Here is a 22,170-nt window from a genome sequence, read left to right on the forward strand (position 1 = left end):
TCAGAAATTTAGTACAATATAAACATATCTGCATAGGTTATACATTTCATATACTCAACTTCAGATTTCGTACGCTATCATCAGACGGGTCAGGAACGATATAGATGCTCATAAACAAGTACAATGTCGACGTCCCGGACGTGGTCTTACATGTAATTCAATATCGATGCCTCTATCCCAAATAGTGTCTTAAACGAAATCAGATATGATGCCAATGTCCCAGACATGGTCTTATACGTAAATCTCAATCAAGGCTTGTGTCCCAGACACGGTCTTACACGATGTCTCAGACAAATGTCAACTTTGCTTAGAAACATACAGAGCCTTTCAGATGTTAACATATTATCATACTTCACTCCAAAGATATTCATCAGGAACTCAAGGCCATCCAATACAAATTACAGTTTATATGTGCAGAATTTATTTCAATTAACACGTAATTGTAATTTGACTTACCTCGGACGGATTTCGGATAAAACGAGTCGATTATTCAACTATTTTGGACTTCCCCCGATCTAAGTCCTATTTTCTTTGTTCTTGATCTAATACAATACAAATTCAACCATTCAATAATTCATTTCATCCAATTTAATCCATATACACATATTTAGGGCACTTTGCATTTTAGCCCTTACATTTTCACACTTTGACAATTTAGTCTATTTTTCATAAAATCACAAACATGCAAAATTTCTTTGCAAAAATGGCTTGCCGAATTTTCATGGCTTCTATATAAGCCCATACAACATGTTTAATTCACAATTTAGTCCCCAAAACATTATTTTCACAATTTAGCCCAAATAGCTTAATTTCATCAAAAACTCAAAGACAAAACTTATGAACCATCTACCAAGCCTTCATAATTCATTCAAAAACATCACAAAACTCATGATATCAACAATGGCATTTCATGAAATCTTGAACAGAAACAGAAATTCAGACATGGGCTTTCAAGAACATTAGGCAACGATCACAAAAACGTAGAAATTATCAAAAACGGACGAAAATCCATACCTTAATTGAGCTTTAATCTAGCCGAACCCTAAATACTTTTATTTCTTTTCTTTCTCTTTGAATTTCGGCAAGTGTGGATGAACATTTCATCCATTAACATGTTTTATTTTATTATATCACTAATTATTTTACTATTTCCCATTTTGCCCTTGAATAATAAACATTAAACTTACCAACTATCTGTCCATGTTTGTCCACCACTAAGATAAATGGTCAGTTTGACATGCAAGGACCTTTATTTTAAAAGCCAAGCCAAATAGGTGCTTTAGCATCTAGCACTATACTTTTACACTTTACGCGATTTAATCCTTTTTCATAATTAAGCACAGAAACAGACAAATTAAATCACAGAAATTTCATAGATGTAAATTCACATATCACAGATACAGAAAATAATATTAAAATATTTTTTGGACTTGAATTTGTGGTCTCGAAACCACTATTCCGACTAGGGTAAAAAATGGACTGTTACAAGTCTCCCCCTCTAGGGATTTTCGTCCCCGAAAATCTTACTGTTAAACAGATTCGGATATTGTTGTCTCATTGAATCTTCAGGCTTCCACGTAGCTTTTTCAGCACCGTGACGATGCCACATCACTTTAACTAGAGGAATTTTCTTGGTTCGCAATTCTTTAATCTCGCGAGCTAAAATACAGATAGGTTTTTCTTCGTAAGTCATATCAGATTGAATCTCAATTTCAGAAGGGGATATCACATGGGACGGATCAGATTTGTACCGTCGAAGCATCGATACGTGAAATACATTATGTATCTTTTCCAACTCAGATGGTAGCCTCAATCTATAAGCAACCGGCCCAACTCGCTCAATGATTTCATACGGTCCAATGAACCTCAGACTCAACTTTCCCTTTTTACCAAATCAGAACAGTTTCTTCCACGGAGACACTTTCAGAAACACGTTATCACCAATCTCATATTCAATATCTTTTCGTTTTAAATCTGCATAAGATTTCTAACGATCAGAGGCAGCTTTCAGACTATCTCGGATTACTTTGACCTTCTGTTCGATTTCTTTTATCAAATCAATACCGTAAATCTTATTCTCACTGAGCTCAAACCAATATAACAGAGTTCTACACTTTCTACCGTATAAGGCTTCGTACGGTGCCATTTTGATGCTCGATTGAAAGCTATTATTATAAGCAAATTCAATCAGAGGTAGATACTGTTCCCATGTACCTTCAAACTTAAGAATACAACATCTCAACATAACCTCGAGTATCTGAATAATCCGTTCTGATTGACCATCTATTTGCAGATGAAAAGCGGTGCTAAAATGCAATTTAGTACCCCGAGCATCTTGCAATTTCTTCCAGAATCACGACGTAAATCTCGGGTCTCTATCTGACACTATCGACAATGGCACACCATGCAATCTCATAATATCATAAATATACAACTCAGCTATCTTATCAAGCGAATAACCAAACCGAATCGAAATAAAATGAGTTGATTTCGTCAAACGATCAACTACAACCTAAATTACGTCTTTCTTTTTCAGAGACAGAGGTAAACTCGAAACAAAATCCATGGTAACTCGATCTCATTTCCACTCCAGAATCATAATCGGTTGTAATAACCTAGATGGCACCTGATGCTTAGCTTTAACTTGCTGACAGATTAAACATCTCGCAACAAAGTCAGAAATATCGCTTTTCATTCTTGGCCACCAATATAGTTGTCTCAAATCGTTACATTTTCGTACTTCCTGAATGTACAGAAAATCTACTACTATGAGTTTCACTCAAAGTCATTTGAATCAAATCCAGATTTCTTGGAACACAAAGTCTATTTCTAAACCTCAGACAATCATCATCATCTATTCGGAATTCAAAATCAGAATCAGAATTACACTGAGTTCGTTTAGCCATAATCTCATTATCAACCTTCTGAGCTTCGATAATCTGTTGTAAAATAAAGGTCTCGCTTTTAATTCAGCTAAAATTGAACCATCATCAGACAGATCTAAATGAGCATTCATTGTAAATAACGATTTTCGACTCAAAGCATCAGCAACCACATTTGCTTTTCCCGGGTGATAATCCATCACAAGTTCGTAGTCTTTTAGCAGTTCTAACCATCTTCTCTGTCGAAAATTCAAATCTTTTTGCATCATTAAATACTTCAGACTTTTATGATCAGAAAACACATGACATCTCTTACCAAACAGATAGTGACGTCAGATATTCAAAGCAAATACAATGGCAGCTAACTCAATGTCGTGTGTTGGATAGGTTTTCTCATGCGGCTTTAATTGTCTCAAAGCATAAGCAACAACTTTTCCTTCTTGCACTAAAACACAACCGGGTCCATTCAACGAAGCATCGCTGTAAACAACGAATTCTTTACCTGACTCAGGTTGTACCAATACCGGAGCTTCAGTTAACAGAGCTTTTAACCGATCGAACTTTTCTGACATTTCTCAGACCATTCAAATTTCACATCTTTCTGAAGCAATTTTGTCAACGGAGTTGCTATCACAGAGAAATCTTTTACAAATTGTCTGTAGTAACTAGCAAGTCCCAGAAAACAACGGACTTTAGAAACATTCCTTGGAGGTTTCCAATCCAGAATAGCTGAAATTTTGCTCGGATCAACTTGGATTCCAGAGGCTGATACAATATGGGCTAGAAAGCCAACTTTTCCCAACCAGAATTCACATTTACTGAATTTCGCATACAACTACTTATCTCGCAGAGTTTGTAGCACTATTCTCAAATGCTTGGCATGTTCAGATTCATCACGTGAATAAATCAATATTTCATCAATGAATACTACAAAAAAATGATCTAAATACGATCTGAATATTCTGTTCATCAAATCCATAAAAATAGCAGGTGCATTCGTTAAACCAAAAGGCATAACTAAAAATTCATAATGCCCATACCTCGTTTTGAATGCAGTTTTCGGAATGTCAGAGTCCTTTACTCGCAACTAGTAGTAACCCAATCTTAGATCTACCGTAGAAAACACAGTTGAAAACACAGTTTCACCTTTCAACTGATCGAATAAATCATCAATTCTAGGCAGAAGGTATTTGTTCTTTACTATCACTTTATTAAGCTGTCGGTAATCAATACACATTCTCATTGTGCCATCTTTCATTTCACAAACAGTACAGGAGCACCCCATGGTGAAAAACTCGGTCTAACAAACCCTTGATCGGTCAATTCTTGCAGCTGAGATTTTAATTCCTTTAACTCGGTCAGAGCCATTCTATACGGAGCTATTGAAATCGAAGTAGTACCAGGTACTAATTTAATGCCAAACTCGACTTCTTGAATTGGGGGCAAACCAGGTAGTTCTTCAGGAAACACATCAGAGAATTCACAAACAACGGGCACTGATTCAACTTCCTATCATCCACTTTCAAGTCTAACACATAAGCTAAGTAGGCTTCACAGCCTTTCTTCACAAATTTTCGTATTTTCATTGCAGATACCACAGCTGGTAGTCCATTCAGATCACTAGACTCAATTTGGATTATTTCATCATTCTTACACCTTAAATCAATGACTTTTTGTTTGCAATTCACAATAGAATAATGCAAAGTTAACTAATCCATTCCCAGAATTTTTTCAAATTCATCGAAAGGTAAAAGAATCAGATCAGCAAGAAAACAGATATCTCGTAACATTAACGGGCAATTTTTGCCGACTTTATCAACCAAGACACTTTTACCTAAGGGGTTCGATACTCTAATTACGAATTCAGTAGACTCTACAGGCAAAGTCTTACTGTGCACTAAATTTATACAGATGTAAGAATGCGTCGATCCAGGGTCTATCAATGCAATCACAGAAGTATCATAAAGAGTAAAAGTACCAGTAATCACGTCTGGAGACGAGGCTTCCTCACGAGCTCGGATAGCATAGGCTCTGGCAAGTGCTCTGGCCTCAGATCTAATAGCAGTATCCCCAGTAGCTCTTTGACCACCACTTGCATTTCTCGAATCTTTGGAAGGTCTACCCCTAGTTGAGGTTTTACTTAATCTCGGATTCTGTACATTCTCTCTCTCAGTAGGTTCAGAACAATCTCTTACAAAATGATCCAGAGATCCACATCGAAAACAGGCTCGGTCATTCAATCTGCAATTTTCCGGATGTCTTTTACCACAGCGTTTGCATTCAGGTCTCTCAGATCGGACATTCCTAACACTTGCAATAGAAGTAGCAGGGACTCTGAAGTTTGAATACGATCTAGCTCGATCTCGATTTGAATGTCTCACATTAGCATTTGGACGGCTTTGATCATCTCGAAATTTCTTTGACATAGATTGAAATGATCTACTCGAAGATCTCTTTCTAGCATCTCTAGCATCAGAATCAGCTTTTCTTTTCTCTTTACTTAATGCTTCATTTTTACATGCTCGCTCAACAAGCACTACTATTTCTTTAATTTCCAAAATCCCAACTAACAGACGAATATCTTCATTTAGTCCATCTTCAAACCTTTTGCACATTATTGCTTCATTAGATACACGTTCCAGAGCATACTAGCTCAATCTCACAAATTCACGTTCGTATTAGTAACAGACATACGGCCCTGTTTAAGCTCAAGAAACTCTTTACGTTTTTGATCAATGAATCTCTGACTGATGTATTTCTTCTGGAATTTAGCTTGGAAGAAATCCCAAGTAACCCATTCACTCGAAACCACAGATATTAAAGTTTTCCACCAATGATACGCTGTATCTCTAAAAAGTGAAACAGAACATTTAACACATTCCTTAGGATTCAAAGACATTTCATCAAACACTCGTATTGTATTCTCTAACTAGAATTCGGCTCTTTCCGCATCATCATTCGTTGTATCTCGGAATTCTTCAACCCCATACTTTCTAATCTTATCAACCGATGGTCTACTCAACTGTACCGGATTCACTCGTAGCATATCAAGAGTTTAAGAAAGATTAACCGGGGGTGGAGGTTTTTGTACAGTCGGATTGGTTCTAATGTATTGGGTGAACCATTCATTCATCATCTGATAGAAGGCTTGCTTAGCTTCGCTATCATGGCTACTCATAGCCGGTTGTGAATCATCTTGCACCGTCCCTTGCGCGGGAGCAGGCGTAGTGCTTTCTACATCGTCAGCTACAGCTCTATCGGGAACCATTTACTATATAAAAGCACATTTCAATATCAGGAGTCATCACACTATCACAGATTCAGATATATGACATGTATAGTAGACTCACATATGCTATAGTAGTGCTAGAACCGACTAAACTATAGCTCTGATACCAATAAAATATAACACCTCTAATCTTGAACCGACATTGGATTAGTGTTACGAGGCATTACCAGACAGACAGAACATTTCAGTCCAATTCAGAATCACAGATATTATTTAATATCATTTTATAAGCAATCATCTCATAAGATGGTCTACGAGACCTAAAATATACGTTTAAGAACGGTTAGAGCTAAACCGAACACATTTATAAAATTCAGATCATAGAAGATTTTTCAATTCTATTGAGGTCACACGCCCGTGTAGCCAGGCCATGTGCCTCACACGGGAATCAGACAAACCGATGTGAACCAACCGTGCCAAAATAGGGTAACCATACTGACTTTCACCCACGGCCAATAGGCACGCCTGTGTGCTATGGCCATGTGATACTTAGCTAGCTACTGACTTTAGCCTACGGCCACATGACACGCTCGTGTCCCCTGACCGTGTGGCACCATGCAGGCTTGATTTAAGCCAATTTGCCACCCCCTTTTTCGGTCCAATCCTACAATAAATAACAAACAACATTTGTACCTAAAATTTTCAACTAATTCCATACTCATAACATGTTTCATTATAACAAAAGCATATTCTCTCATAAAACACTATAACCATACACCATTTGGCACCATCAACCAAATACCAAAATTATATACAACATTTCATTTGTTAGCCAACTCTCATGGCATAAAATATACACATCAAAACTTATATACATAGACCTTCTAGCCTATACATGCCATACTTTAAAATATGTACACTTTCAAAAGTACCAAAATGAGTTCGATAGTGTGGTGACGGTCCTCGACTATCCCCGAGCCTTTAGTAGCTACGATAACTGTAAAACAAACAGTAAACACACAGAGTAAGCTATAAAGAGCTTAGTAAGCCAAATACAATTGGTCTAACTACTAAATCATATAAGTACAATTCAACTATATAGATTCATAACCATTTCATAAAATAATTCATAAACTTAACCATGCTCCTTTATTTGCATATATGTCATGCTTCAATTCCATACATATTTCACAGAGACATGATTTTTCATATTCTGAAATTTAGTATGATACAAACGTACCTGCATAAGTTATACATTTCATATACACAACTTCATATTTTGTACGCTATCATCAGACGGGTTAGGAACGATACGGATGCTCATAAACAAGTACAATGCTGACGTCCCGGACGTGGTCTTACATGTAATTCAATATCGATGCCTCTGTCCAAGATAGGGTCTTAAATGAAATCAGATACGATGACTGTAATATCCCGAATTAGGGCCTAATCGGAATAGTGGTTTCGTGACCACAAATCCGAGATAGAAATAATTATTTTATAATTATTTTGAGGTTTATGATATGATTGCATGATTGTGTGAAAATTTCGTGATGAAATTCTATGCCTAAAGTGCTTAAATTGAAAGTAGGGACTAAATCGAATAAGTTGCAAAACTTGCATTCTAGATGTTTTTAGTATGAAATTGTTCTGGAATATTAATGAGGAGGTCTTAAATAGCAATTTGACCAATTTTAAGTTCATGGACAAAATTAGGACATGGAAGGAATTTTTGGAAAGTTTAGTAGTAAGGGTATTTTGGTCATTTAGTTATTAAAATGAATTAAAAACAAAATTAAAAGCCAATTTTTGTCCATCTTCTTCATTAGGCCGAAATTTCAAGGGTTCTCCATAGCTAGGGTTTGTTTCAAGCTTCCAAGCTCCATAGTAAGTGGTTCCAAGCCCCGTTTTTAATGATTTTTACGTTTTTGAGATCCCGGTAGCTCGATTAAGCTTATGCTAACAATAATTCAACTTAGGGTTCATATTTGGAAAAATACCCATAGGTGAAATTTGTGTATTTTGATGTTTTATGATAGAATATGGGGTTTTAAATTATGTTAGACAACTTGTGCTACTAGGTTTTGAGTGAAAACGAGTAAAAGGGCTTAATCGGTAAAAATACCTAATAGTCATAATTACATGTTAGAGTGAGAATTTGATGTTGCCATAGAAGAGAAAAGTGATCAGCATGTTGTAAAACATAAGAATAAGGAATAAAGTTTAATCCCGAGCCTAGGGGCAAAAATGTAAATATGCAAAAGTTTAGGGGTAAAATTGTAATTTTTCCAAAATTTGAGTTAAGGATTAATTTGATAATGTGAGTATTAAATAAGCTAAATGTGTTATTTTAGATCAAGAAAGACGTGGAATCGACCTCAATCGAGGAAAAGAAAAGATTGTGGACTAAATTGCAAAATCTTTGTATTTTGGTACCAAGGTAAGTTCATGTGTAAATAATGTAGCATAATGGTTATTTTTAAGTTATTGATGTTAATTATATGTTATGCTAAATTTTATTATGAAATGTATGCTTTGTGGTTAATTTCAAATAATATGTAAATTATGTGAACTACTTGTTAAATATAATTGTTACCGAGTATTGATTTCGGCATTCTACGGAAGACGGCAAGGATAAGTGTTCGAGGAAAAAGCCCGTTTGAACCTTAGGAATAGATTAGGATACAAGTGACATGTCACTAGGATGGTTGAGCATCCGAACTCATTGAGTTGAGTCCGAGTTCACTTATGGATGCGAATGTCTGAACTCGTTGAGTTGAGTCCGAGTTCGTGAGATGTAACTAGGCATCCAAACTCGTTGAGTTGAGTCCGAGTTCACTTATGGATGCGAACGCCCAAGCTCATTGAGTTGAGTCCGAGTTCGCTTATGGGCGGGTTACATGATTGCTTGATTGAATATGTGGCACTTATATGCAAATTATCCATGTATCCGAATTATATTCCGATGTGTTCAACGGGTAAAGTTCTACTCAATGGAGGAATATTCGAGATGTAAAGAGAAGTATTGGTGAGTGATGTGAAATGGATATTTTGGACAGGTATGTATTTAACCCTCGGGTTGAGTATTGATACAACCACTATAAGGTAATAAGATGATGAAAAATGATCAGAAATGTGATATGTGTTTTAGTGATGTATGCTAATGTTGATTGGTATAACTGTTTGTTATGTTACTTATTATTTGCATATGAACTTACTAAGTATTTATGCTTACTCCCTCCTTCTTACTCATTGTAGTTTTGGACAAGCCAGCTCAGGAGTCGGGATAGGTCAAAGGCTCAGTCACACTATCCGGAAAACTTTTGGTAAATGGCTTGTAAATTTAAGTATGGCATGTATAGCAATATACCTATTTTGTGTAAATGATCTTATGGTATGGTTGTGGAATGGTTGAGGAAATGCTTGATAATGATAAATTATGAAAATGGTTAGTGTAGATTATGTTTGATGTTAAGGAAAACTATTAAGATACTTAGTGCATAAAAACTCATAAAAAGGATGAAATTTGCCATAAACAGAATACTGCAGCAACACTGATGCGAGTTTGAAAATTTATTAAAAATCATAGAAATTGAATTTGGTGATGGAATACATATCAAATTGAAGCTTATTATGTCTAGTTTCACATGAAACAAATGAAACAGGTAAAGGAATTATATTTTACAAGATATTTGAATTTTAGTGAAACAGGGTCATAGTAGTTTTTGAATCCCCTGTTCCAAATTTAGAAATTCATTATAAATTATAAAGATATAATTAGGTGGTATATTTTATATCCTCAGAATCCTTATTGAGTCTAGCTTTAGTAGAAACAAATATCATAGTCATATGAATTTTGTACAGAGAGAAATGTGGTTCGTAGTAAACAGAGGTCAGACCAGTCGAGTCCTGAAACAGGGGTAACTTTAACTAATAAACTGTACTAATTTGCCCAACCAAAAATTCTAGAAAAAATTTAGTAGATAGGTATATGAGTCTAGATTCAGGGAAAATTTACGGATCTTGATTTCAAGTTTCGTTGAGATATGATTTTTCTTGTGACTATGACGCAAGTAGCTTAAAAGCTGTGAATGTAGAAACAATAATCCAAAGTTCTAAAAATGTTAAACTAAGCTTAGTAACACCTCATACTCGACTCCGGCGATGGTCTCGGGCGTGGGGGCGTTACAATGACGATGTCCCAGACATGGTCTTATATGTAAATCTCAATCGAGGCTTGTGTCCCAGACACGGTCTTACTCGATGTCTCAGACAGATGTTAACTTTGCTTAGAAACATACAGAGCCTTTCAGATATTAACATATTATCATACTTTACTCCAAAGATATTCATCAGGCACTTAAGGTCATCCAATACAGATTACAGTTTATATGTGCAGAATTTATTTCAATTAACACGTAATTGTAATTTGACTTACCTCGGACGGATTTCGGATAAAACGAGTCGACTATTCAACTATTTTGGACTTCCCCCGATCTAAGTCCGATTTTCTTTGTTCTTGATCTAATACAATACAAATTCAACCATTCAATAATTCATTTCATCCAATTTAATCCATATACACATATTTAGGGCACTTTACATTTTAGCCCTTAGATTTTCACACTTTGACAATTTAATCCATTTTTCATAAAATCACAAATATGAAAAATTTCTTTGCAACAAGGGCTAGCTGAATTTTCATGGCTTCTATATAAAGCCCATACAACATGTTCAATTCACAGTTTAGTCCCCAAAACATTATTTTCACAATTTAGCCCAAATAGCTCAATTTCATCAAAAACTCAAAGACAAAACTTATGAACCATCTACCAAGCCTTCATAATTCATTCAAAAACATCACAAAAGTCATGATATCAAAAATGGAATTTCATGAAATCTTTAACAGAAACAGAAATTCAGACATGGGCTTTAAAGAACACTAAGCAATGATCATAGAAACATAGAAATTATCAAAAACGGACGAAAATCCATACCTTAATTGAGCTTTAATCTAGTCGAACCCTAAATGCTTTTATTTCGTTTCTTTCTCTTTGAATTTCGACAAGTGTGGATGACCATTTCATCCATTAACATGTTTTGTTTTTATTATATCACTAATTATTTTACTATTTCCCATTTTTCCCTTGAATAATAAACATTAAACTTACCAACTATATGTCCATGTTTGTCCACCACTAAGATAAATGGTCAATTTGAAATGCAAGGACCTTTATTTTAAAAGCCAAGCCAAATTGGTGCTTTAGCATCTAGCACTCAACTTTTACACTTTACGCGATTTAATCATTTTTCATAATTAAGCATAGAAACAGACAAATTAAATCACAGAAATTTCACAGAGGTAAATTCACATATCACAGACACAAAAAATAATATTAAAATATTTTTCAAACTCGGATTTGTGGTCCCGAAACTACTATTCAGACTAGGGTCAAAATCGGACTGTTACATACTCATTTAGCCTTAAACATGGGGTCAGGTGCTGAATCCATGTCCCAGACATGGTCTTACACAAGCTCTAGTATATCTGCACCGATTCCATGTCCCAGACATAGTCTTACACTGACACATCTCGTAGCGGATTCATGTCCCAGACATGTCTTACACTAGCACTCGTCTCGATGTTGATGCCATGTCCCAGACATGGTCTTACACTGACTCTCATAATGTGATCAATGCATGTCCCAAACATGTCTTACACTAGCTCATACAAGTGACCCAAATGTCATAGCATGAATATCTGATTTATTTCCTGAGGTTCATTCTGGAATTCTACTATCTCTATGCTCATCACATTATCTCATTTCCACAGTCAAGCAATTCATGCTATAATAATTTCAAGTACAATTCAATCACATACATTATCAATATAGTTGTATTATTTACATACAACTTACCTTGGATTACAAAATGTGACGACTAGTCGATTTAGTCGATTTGCTTGGCTTTTCTTCGGTCTAGATTTTGATTCGATATTTCTTGATCTAAAAAAAATGAACTTATTTAGTCACCTTATCAATCTAGGCACTCTACCATACATAATTGGGCAAAATGACCAATTTTTCCCTAGACTTTTACAAAGTGACCATTTTACCCCTAAGCCCGAAAATTGATTTTTATCAAATTTCTTCACATCTTAAGCCTAACCGAACCCTTTCTACTCTTATAGCAACTCCAAATTCCCACTAATTTATACACTTATAATCTATTTTACAACTTATGCAAAATAGTCCTTTTAGGTGTTTTCGTGCTAACATATTTCACAAAAGTTGGTTATAAGACACCCAAGACTCATTTTCTTCCGTAAAAACTCAACAAAAATTACAAATCCTTTTATGGAAAAACCCTAAACTCTTAATCATTTTGCAAAATAGTACCTTCATTTGAAAGCTCATGCTTCAAGGGTCTCAAAAGTATAAAATATTCAAGAAAAGTCATAAAAATCACTTACTTGTGAAGGCTTAAAGTTGCTAAAATTTCAAGCTCTTAAAACCCCATTCTTTACTGAAAATTTCGGTGAAGAAGGAGAGGTGAAGGAGATGATATCATCCTTTGATTATTTTATTTCTTCTTTAGTCAAAAAGTCAAAAAATTAATTACCTAACATTGAAAATTTTCAATTCATTTTCCCCTACGACTAGCCACCCTATTTCTAAAGGTCTAACTTCCCTTTAAAGGCCCCCAATTTTTATTCTCTAGCTATTTGACACTTTTAGCTCTTAATTTAGGACTTTTGCATTTTATGCGATTTAGTCATTTTTCTTAATTGAGCTCACGAACGTCAAAATTAACTCAACAAATTTTTCATACATTAATATAAACATGCAATGACTCAAAAATAATAATAAAATATTTTATTCGACTCTGGATTTGTGGTTCGAATACCACTATTCTGACTAGGTCCTAGATCAAGCTATTACATTTCTCCCCCTTAGGGATGTTGGTCCCCGAAAATCTTACCGGTGAATAATTTCGGGTACTGATCTCTCATAGTCTCCTCGGGTTCCCAGGTGGCTTCCTTAGCTCAATGTCTATGCCACAAACCTTTACGAGTGCAATACTCTTGTTTCTTAACTGTTTGACTTCCCGAGCCAATATCTTGATGGGCTCTTTGCCATAAGTCATATCTGGAAGAATCTCAACCTCTGTTGGCGAAATCACATGCGAAGGGTCTAATCTATATCGGTGTAGCATGGACACATGAAACACATCGTGAATCTTTCCAATTCTAGTGGCAAAGCCAATCGATAGGCAACTGGCCCTACTCTCTCGGTAATCTCATAAGGTCCTATGAAATGAGGACTCAACTTGCCTCTTCTACCAAATCTGAGTACTTTCTTCCACGGGGATACTTTTAAAAACACTCGATCATCAACTTGGAATTCGATCTCTTTCTGTTTCAAATCTGCATAGAATTTCTGCCTATCCAAGGCAGCCCTCACACAGTCGCCAATCACTTTAAGTTTCTATTCAGTCTCTTTGATTAAATCGACTCTGTGAATCTGATTCTCTCTAAGTTCAGTTCAATATAAGGGCGTTCGACACTTTCGCCCATACAAAGCCTTATAAGGCACCATTTTCAGACTTGTCTGATAACTGTTGTTGTAGGCGAACTCAATCAATGGTAAGTACCTTTCCTAACTGCCTTGAAACTCAAGAACACAACACCACAACATGTCTTCTAAAATCTGAATCACTCTTTCCGACTGGCCATTAGTTTGCGGGTGAAATGTCGTGCTAAGACTCAACTTTGTTCCCAATGCCTCTTGTAACTTTTTCCAAAACGTCGAAGTAAATCTCGGGTCCCTATCTAAAACAATCGACAGGGGCGCCCCATGTAATCTCACAACCTCGGAAACGTATAACTCAGCCAATCTCTCAAGGGAGTAGTCGGTACGCACTGGTATAAAATGTGCTAACTTTGTTAACCTATCCACAACAACCCAAACAACATCCTTTTTGTTCGGGGTTACCGACAAGCCCATCACAAAATTTATGGTAATCCGATCCCGCTTCCACTCTAGAACCGTTATAGGCTGAAGTAGACCCTAATGTACTTAGTGTTCAGCCTTCACTTGTTGAAACACAAGACACTTGGAAACGAACTCTGAAATATCTCGTTTCATCCCGACCACCAATACATTTTCTTCAGGTCGTTATACATTTTTACACTGCCCAGGTGGATGGACAAACAACCATTATGTAGCTATCGCAGAATCTTCTAAATAAGCTCATTGCCCTTGGGTACACAAACTCTATTTTTGAACATTAAACATCCATCAACACCAATACGAAACTCAGATTCATTTTCCGTCTCACACTGAGTCTTCTTAGCTTGCAACTCCTTCTCATCATTCTGAGCCTTACGGATCTGTTGTAGAAATGTCGGTCTAGCTCTCAACTCTGGTAGAACTGAACCATCATCTAATAAATCCAGTTGGGCATCCATTACTCTCAACGCAAATAATGATTTTCTACTCAAGGCATCGGAAACCACGTTCACCTTGCTCGGGTGATAGTCAATCACCAACTCGTAATCCTTTAATAGCCCTATCTATTATCGTTGCCACAGATTTAACTCCTTTTGAGTCATCAAATACTTTAGACTTTTACAGTCGGTGAAAACCAGACATCTCTCACCATTCAAATGGTGTCCCCAAATCTTTAATGCGAACACTATAGCTGCTAGCTCCAAATCATGGGACGGGTAATTTCTCTCGTGTGACTTTAGCTGTCTCGAGGCATAGGCTATAACCTAGCCTTCTTGCATGAGCACTCACCCTAACCCATTCAAGGATGCATCACTATGCACCACAAACTCCTTTTTTGATTCTGGTTGCACTAGAACTGGAGCTTCGGTCAACAAAGTCTTTAATTTCTCAAAACTCTGTTGGCACTTCTCTATCCATTCGAACTTGACATCCTTTTGTAATAACCTTATCATCGGAGTGGCTATCATAGAGAATCCCTTCACAAATCTTCTATAGTATCCAACTAAACCCAGAAAGCTTCAAACCTCTATCACATTCCTCTGTGGTTTCCACTCAATAATAGTTGAGATCTTGCTTGGCTCAACTATGATCCCATCTCCCGACACGATATGTCCTAGGAATCCAACCTCTTTAATCCAAAATTCATTCTTACTGAACTTGGCATATAATTGTTTATCTCTTAATGTTTGCAAAACAGTTCTCAGATGCTCCGCGTGCTTACTCCTATTACTTGAGTAAATCAATATGTCGTCGATAAAGACTACCACAAACTTATCCAAATCCGACCGAAAAATGCGGTTCATTAAATCTATAAACATTGCAGGAGCATTTGTTAAACCGAAGGCATAATAAGAAACTCATAGTGCCCATACCTCATCCTAAACGCGATTTTCGATACATCTTGCTCCTTAACCCTTAACTGATAGTAGCCCGACCTTAAGTCGATCTTGAAAAACATGATGGCTCCCTTTAACTGATCGAACAGATCATTGATCCTTGGCAAGGGATACTTGTTCTTCCCGATTACTTTGTTGAGTTTTCGGTAGTCTATGCACAATCTCATCAACTCATCTTTCTTTTCCACAAAAAGTACCGGAGCACCCCACGGTGAATAACTCGGTCTTGCAAAACCCTTATCCAATAACTCTTGTAATTGAGCCTTCAACTCTTTTAACTTCGTAGGAGCCATCCTATACGGAGCGATCAAGAGGGGTGCCGTACCAAGGACCAACTCGATACTAAACTCAACTTCCCTAGTTGGAGGGAATCCGGGCAACTCTTCCGGAAACACATCTGGGTATTCACATACCACAGGCACTAACTTAATTTTCACTTCCAACGCCTGAGTATTTAACACAAATGCAAGGTAGGACTCATATCTTTTTTTCAAATATCTCTCCGCATTCATAGACGATATTACTACAGGCAAGTTATCTGATTCACTCTGTTCAACTCGGAGGACATCCCCGTTTTCACATTTCAACTTGATGACTTTTCGTCCATAATCCAATACAACCACATGAGAAGTCAACCAGTCCATACCTAGGATTACATCGAATTCATCAAAAGGCAATAACATAAGGTTAGTCGGAAAATAATGACCTCTAATTGTCAAGGGACAGTTTCTACATACTTGGTCTACCAACATATGTTTGCCTAACGGGTTAGACACTTTAACCACAAATTCAGTAGGTTCAACTAGCATATTCATACTGGGTGAAACACCCCGTACCCGAGACCGTTGCCGGAGTCGAACACAAGGTATTAACGGGCTTAATTCATTACTTAAACAGCTCATACAATCAATTTTAAAATTTTCTAGACAAGCTGGCTAATTGCATCACAGTCACTTTAAAAATCATATCTCGAGTTCCGTAACTCGAAATCCAATTCCGTAATTTTTCCTGAAACTAGACTCATATATTTATCTAGTAAATATTTTTGTAGAATTTTTAGTCGGGCCAATTAGTACAGTTTATTAGTTAAAGTCTCCCCTGTATCAGGGTTCGACTACTCTGACCTCTATGCATTACGAATTAGATATCTCCATGTACAGGGCTTCAATGCCTATGCCGTTTGTCTCTAATAAAACTAGACTCAATAATGAATCTGTACATATAAGACATGACTTCTAATTATTTTTTTAAAATTTATGGTGAATTTCCAAATTCAGAACAGGGGTTCCAGAAATCGCTCTGGCCCTATTTCACGACAATTTAAACATCTCATAAAATATAGCTCATATACCTGTTTTGCTTCTTCCATATGAAAATAGACTTATAAAGCTTCGATTCCATAATTTATTCATTATTTAATTCCATTTATATTATTTTTAGTGATTTTTCGAATTCACATCACTACTGCTGTCTGAATCTATTTTATGGTAAAAATTTACCTATTTCATGATTTCCATGGATTAGCTAGTAATTTGACATACATAACACCAAATATGATCATGATTAGCCATTCCAATGGCTAGTCATTACCAAGAATTTCCATACTACTCAATAACCATATCATAAGTGTAACACCAAAAATGATCAGTCATGACATACGGCATAATAATCAAATAGACTTAGACTATTACTCAATCAAAACCGAATTATTAAGGCCAAACTTACTGAACCTTATAACTAAGCACCCATAAGGCCAAATCCAAACTTAGCATTTAAGCCATATTCACATGGCTAAAAGTTTACATATTAAAGTTCAAAAAAACATAATAGCCTATACATGCCGAAATGTTCTCTTAGACCAACTAAGAAGAGGGTACCAAAAAGTTGCAAGCTGGTGTGATGACTTCGACGATGGTCCCGAGCACACAAAATGGGTCAAAGAAACCTAAATAAGTAACAAACAAACACACCAAATGAGTATATAACTCAGTAAGTCATAAGCCTTACATACCGTCCATTTGTAAAAGATCATAAGAGAAAGCAAATAATGCAAAATCAGTTACTCCAACCATACCGAACTATGCTATAATTTCTTAGAATTTCGATTCAATCTCATGCCAAGTCCTACAATCAAATCAAATACCAAAACAACCCAATTGATTTAGACCCGATTCCTCAAAGCATGGAATCATGATGCACTAGATAAATTTATACCTACTCAGCACATGTCTCAAGTTCGATATTTTAGTTACTAGTTCTACCACTTCGTTCTTTCATGCACACTTTATATTATCAACCGTATTTGCACACATAGTGCTCGTCACACTCGCACACATAGTGCCATAGTAAACCGCACACTCAGTGCATTGGATTTTCTCTCATGCTTCAACATCCAAATCGGCACACATAGTGCCACTTAATTCCGCACACATAGTGCCTTATGTTAACTCATTATGATGAAGCAATTTACTTAATTGAAATAGCACATATGGTCACATTAATAAATAGGAAAATCACTCCAAGAGAATACTCATCAAAAGGAATCCTTTTATGATTCACTAGTATTATTTATATACAAACTAATCAACCTTACAAAAATGCTTAAGGACTTACCTTGTGTTGGGTAAAACGGTTCCAACTCGGCTACTCGATGTTCTTTGCTTTGCCCTTGCTTGATTCCCCTCCTTTAACTTCTTGAGCTTAATCGAATAAGTTAAACTAGTTTAACCGTCTTGCTAAATATTTATATCAAAATATTAATGATTTCATATCATAAGAAACACATGGTAAATTTTTATCCTTCTACCTTATGCTTTTGAGCCATTCGGCTAATAACCATATAATATCACCTTACTATCAATAATCCAATTACACATACATATATACATATTTGTATATTAGGCAACCACCCTTACTAATTACTCATTTTAGTCGATTTTATACAATCAAAGGTAATATCACAAATGGGCATACTTATATAGCCGAATGTGCAAAAATTAGATTTAACATCACCTATACACTTAATTAGATGGCCGAATACATATACTATCAATTATAATATCATTTTTATTCTTTTAAACACATAGTTTCCTCTCATGAACACTTGACCGAATTTTTCCTAATCTAGCATAGCTTCACATCTATTTGTAACATCATATAAATCCACATATAACTACATTTCTACCTAAATTTTCTTTCACATTTCTACTATTTCCATTCACAACATCAAAAGCACCATACTCTTAGCATTTACCTCTCCCTAACCGTATGCCATTTAATTACCTATTTAGGTAGAAAATTAACATATGGGATATAATAAGACATTGGCTACTAACTAGATTTTCACAAAAACTTTAACAAAACTAACATGAATCCTACCTTAATCAACCCCTTAGGATGGCTGAATGTCTTAGAACATTTCTTCCTTCTTTCTCCTAGCTCACGGCACTTGAAAAAGAAAGAAGATGAAGACTTTCTCTTGCTTTCTTATTTTATTCATCTTTCCTTTCTTTAATTTATTTTAACCATTTACTAATAAAAGCATTACATTAAAAATTCAGCCTAGTGGAAGAACCATCCTTGCTTGGCCGGCCACTACTTGAGTTTTGGGCAATTTGACATGCAAACCCAAGTTTTCTCACCTTGTTGTTATTTGATCCTTACAATTTACCTATCATCTTTTCTAAGTTTCTCAACTAAGTCCTTTCAAGAAAATTCACATTCCTAAGAATAAATTAAAACATTAATTTTTCATACACACACTATTACGCATCAAATTTATGCAATTAAAATTAAAGTAAATTTTTATGACTCGGTTTTGTGGTCCCGAAACCACATTCCGACTAGGGTCAAATTAGGTCTGTCACAACTCTCCCCCACTTAAAAATTTTCGTCCCCGAAAATCTTACCAGCGAATAAATTCGGATAACGTTCTTTCATAGATTCTTCGAGCTCCCAAGTAGCTTCTTCAACCCCATGCTTAAGCCACATTACTTTCACTAATGAGATTTTTTTATTTCGTAATTCTTTTACTTCACGTGCTAAAATGCGAACCGGTTCTTCTTCGTAGCTCAAATTAGATTGAATCTCGATCTCAGATGGAGCAATTATGTGCGATGGTTCGGACCTATATTGTCGAAGCATCGAGACATGAAAGACGTTGTGAATCTTTTCAAGTTCAGGGGGTAAAATTAATCGGTATGCGACTGGCCCAATCCGTTCAGATATTTCATACGGCCTGATGAACCTCGGACTCAATTTGCCTTTACGGCCAAATCTCAGCACCTTTTTCCAGGGTGAGACTTTAAGAAACACTTTGTCTCCAACCTGATATTCAATGTCTTTTCTTTTTAAATATGCGTACGACTTCTGACGATCCGAAGCGGCTTTCAAACTTTCATGAATTACTTGAACTTTCTGCTCAACATCCCTAATCAAATCAACCCCGAAGATTTTACTTTCACTAAGTTCAGTCCAAAACAACGGTGTACGGCATTTATGACCATAAAAGCCTCGTAAGGTGCCATCTTAATGCTTGATTGAAAACTATTGTTGTAAGCGAATTCAATCAAAGGTAAATACCGTTCCCATGAGCCAGTAAACTCAAGGATGCAACATCTCAACATATCCTCAAGTATCTGAATTACCCGTTCGGATTGACAATCGGTCTGGGGATAAAAAGCGGTGCTAAAATGCAACCTGGTACCCAATGCTTCTTGCAATTTTAACGAAAATTGCGATGTAAATCTCGGATCTCTATCCGACAAAATAGAAATAGGTGCTCCATGTAACCTTACAATCTGAGAAACATACAGTTCAGCTAGCTTGTCAAGGGAGTAATCCGTACGTACAGGAATAAAATGAGCCGATTTTGTCAGTCTATCAACAACCACCCAGATCGCATCTTTCTTACATGACGACAATGGCAACCCAGATACAAAATCTATTGTGACTCGATCCCATTTCCATTCGGGTATCATAATCGGCTGAAGTAACCCTGAAGGCACTTGATGTTCCACTTTCACTTGTTGACATATCAAACACTTCAAAACAAAGTCAGAAATGTCTCGTTTCATACTAGGCCACCAAAACTGACGTTCCAGATCGTTGTACATTTTCGTACTACCCGGGTGGATTGACATGCGACTACTATGAGCCTCGCTTTAAATCAAAGAAATAAAGTTCTGAATTTCTTGGAACACACAGTCGACTTCTGAACCTCAAACAATCGTCATCATCAATTTTAAACTCTGATTCCACATTTGAAACACATTCAACTCGTCTAGCAACCAATTCATCGTCAACTTTCTAGGATTCACGTAATTGATGAATCAATAATGGTTTGGCCTTTAATTCTGCTACCAACACATTATCGGGTGAAACGGACAGGTGTACATTCATTGCTTGCAAAATAAACAGTGATTTGCGACTTAAGGCATCGGCAACCACGTTAGCCTTTCCCGGGTGATAGTCGATGACAAGCTCATAATCTTTCAACAACTCGAGCCAACGTCTTTGTCGCAGATTCAAATCTCTTTGAGTCATCAAGTATTTGAGGCTTTTATGATCTGAATATATATGACACCTCTCTCCAAATAAGTAGTGTCGCCAAATTTTCAAAGCGAACACAATGGCAGCTAATTCAAGATCATGGGTTGGATAGTTTTTCTCATGTGCTTTCAATTGTCTCGACGCGTAAGCTGCTACTCGGCCTTCTTGCATCAACACACAACCTAGCCCAATCAAAGATGCATCACTGTAAATGACAAACTCTTTACCGGATTCAGGCTGTACAAGCACTGGAGCTTCAGTCAAATAAGTTTTCAACTGATCGAAACTTTTCTGACATCTTTCTGACCATGCAAACCTAACATCTTTCTGAAGTAGTCTCGTTATTGGTGTGGCTATCATCGGGAAACCCTTTACAAACCGTCTATAGTAACCAGCAAGCCCCAAAAAGCTTCGAACTTCGGTAACATTTCTCGGGGGTTTCCAATCAAGTATGGCTAAAATTTTGCTCGGTTCAACTCGAATTCCCGATGCAGATACTACATGCCCTAAAAAGCTAACTTCTCTCAACCAGAACTCACATTTACTGAACTTAGCATACAACTGCTTATCCCGTAAAATCTGTAACACTAATCTCAGGTGCTCAGCGTGTGCAGTTTCATCATGTGAATAAATCAAGATGTCATCTATAAACACAACTACAAACCGGTCCAAATACTGCCTGAAAATTCGGTTCATCAAATCCATAAATACCGCAAGGGCATTAGTGAGCCCAAACGACATCACTAAAAACTCGTAGTGACCGTATCTCATCCTGAAGGCAGCTTTAGGTATATCTGAGTCTCGAACTCGCAGCTGATAATAACCCTATCTCAAATCTATCTTTGAAAACACTGAGGCTCCCTTCAATTGATCAAATAAATCATCAATACGCGGTAACGGATATTTATTCTTTATTGTCACTTTATTCAACTGACGATAGTCGATGCACAACCTCATGGTTCCATCCTTCTTTTTCACAAACAATACTGGTGCACCCCATGGTGAAAAACTCGGTCGAGCGAAACCTCTATCTGTCAACTCTTGCAACTGTGCTTTCAATTCCTTTAATTCGATTGGTGCCATACAGTACGGCGCTATCG

The sequence above is a fragment of the Gossypium hirsutum genome, chromosome A08 (assembly GCF_007990345.1).
Source record: "Gossypium hirsutum isolate 1008001.06 chromosome A08, Gossypium_hirsutum_v2.1, whole genome shotgun sequence".
Lineage (NCBI taxonomy): Eukaryota > Viridiplantae > Streptophyta > Magnoliopsida > Malvales > Malvaceae > Gossypium > Gossypium hirsutum.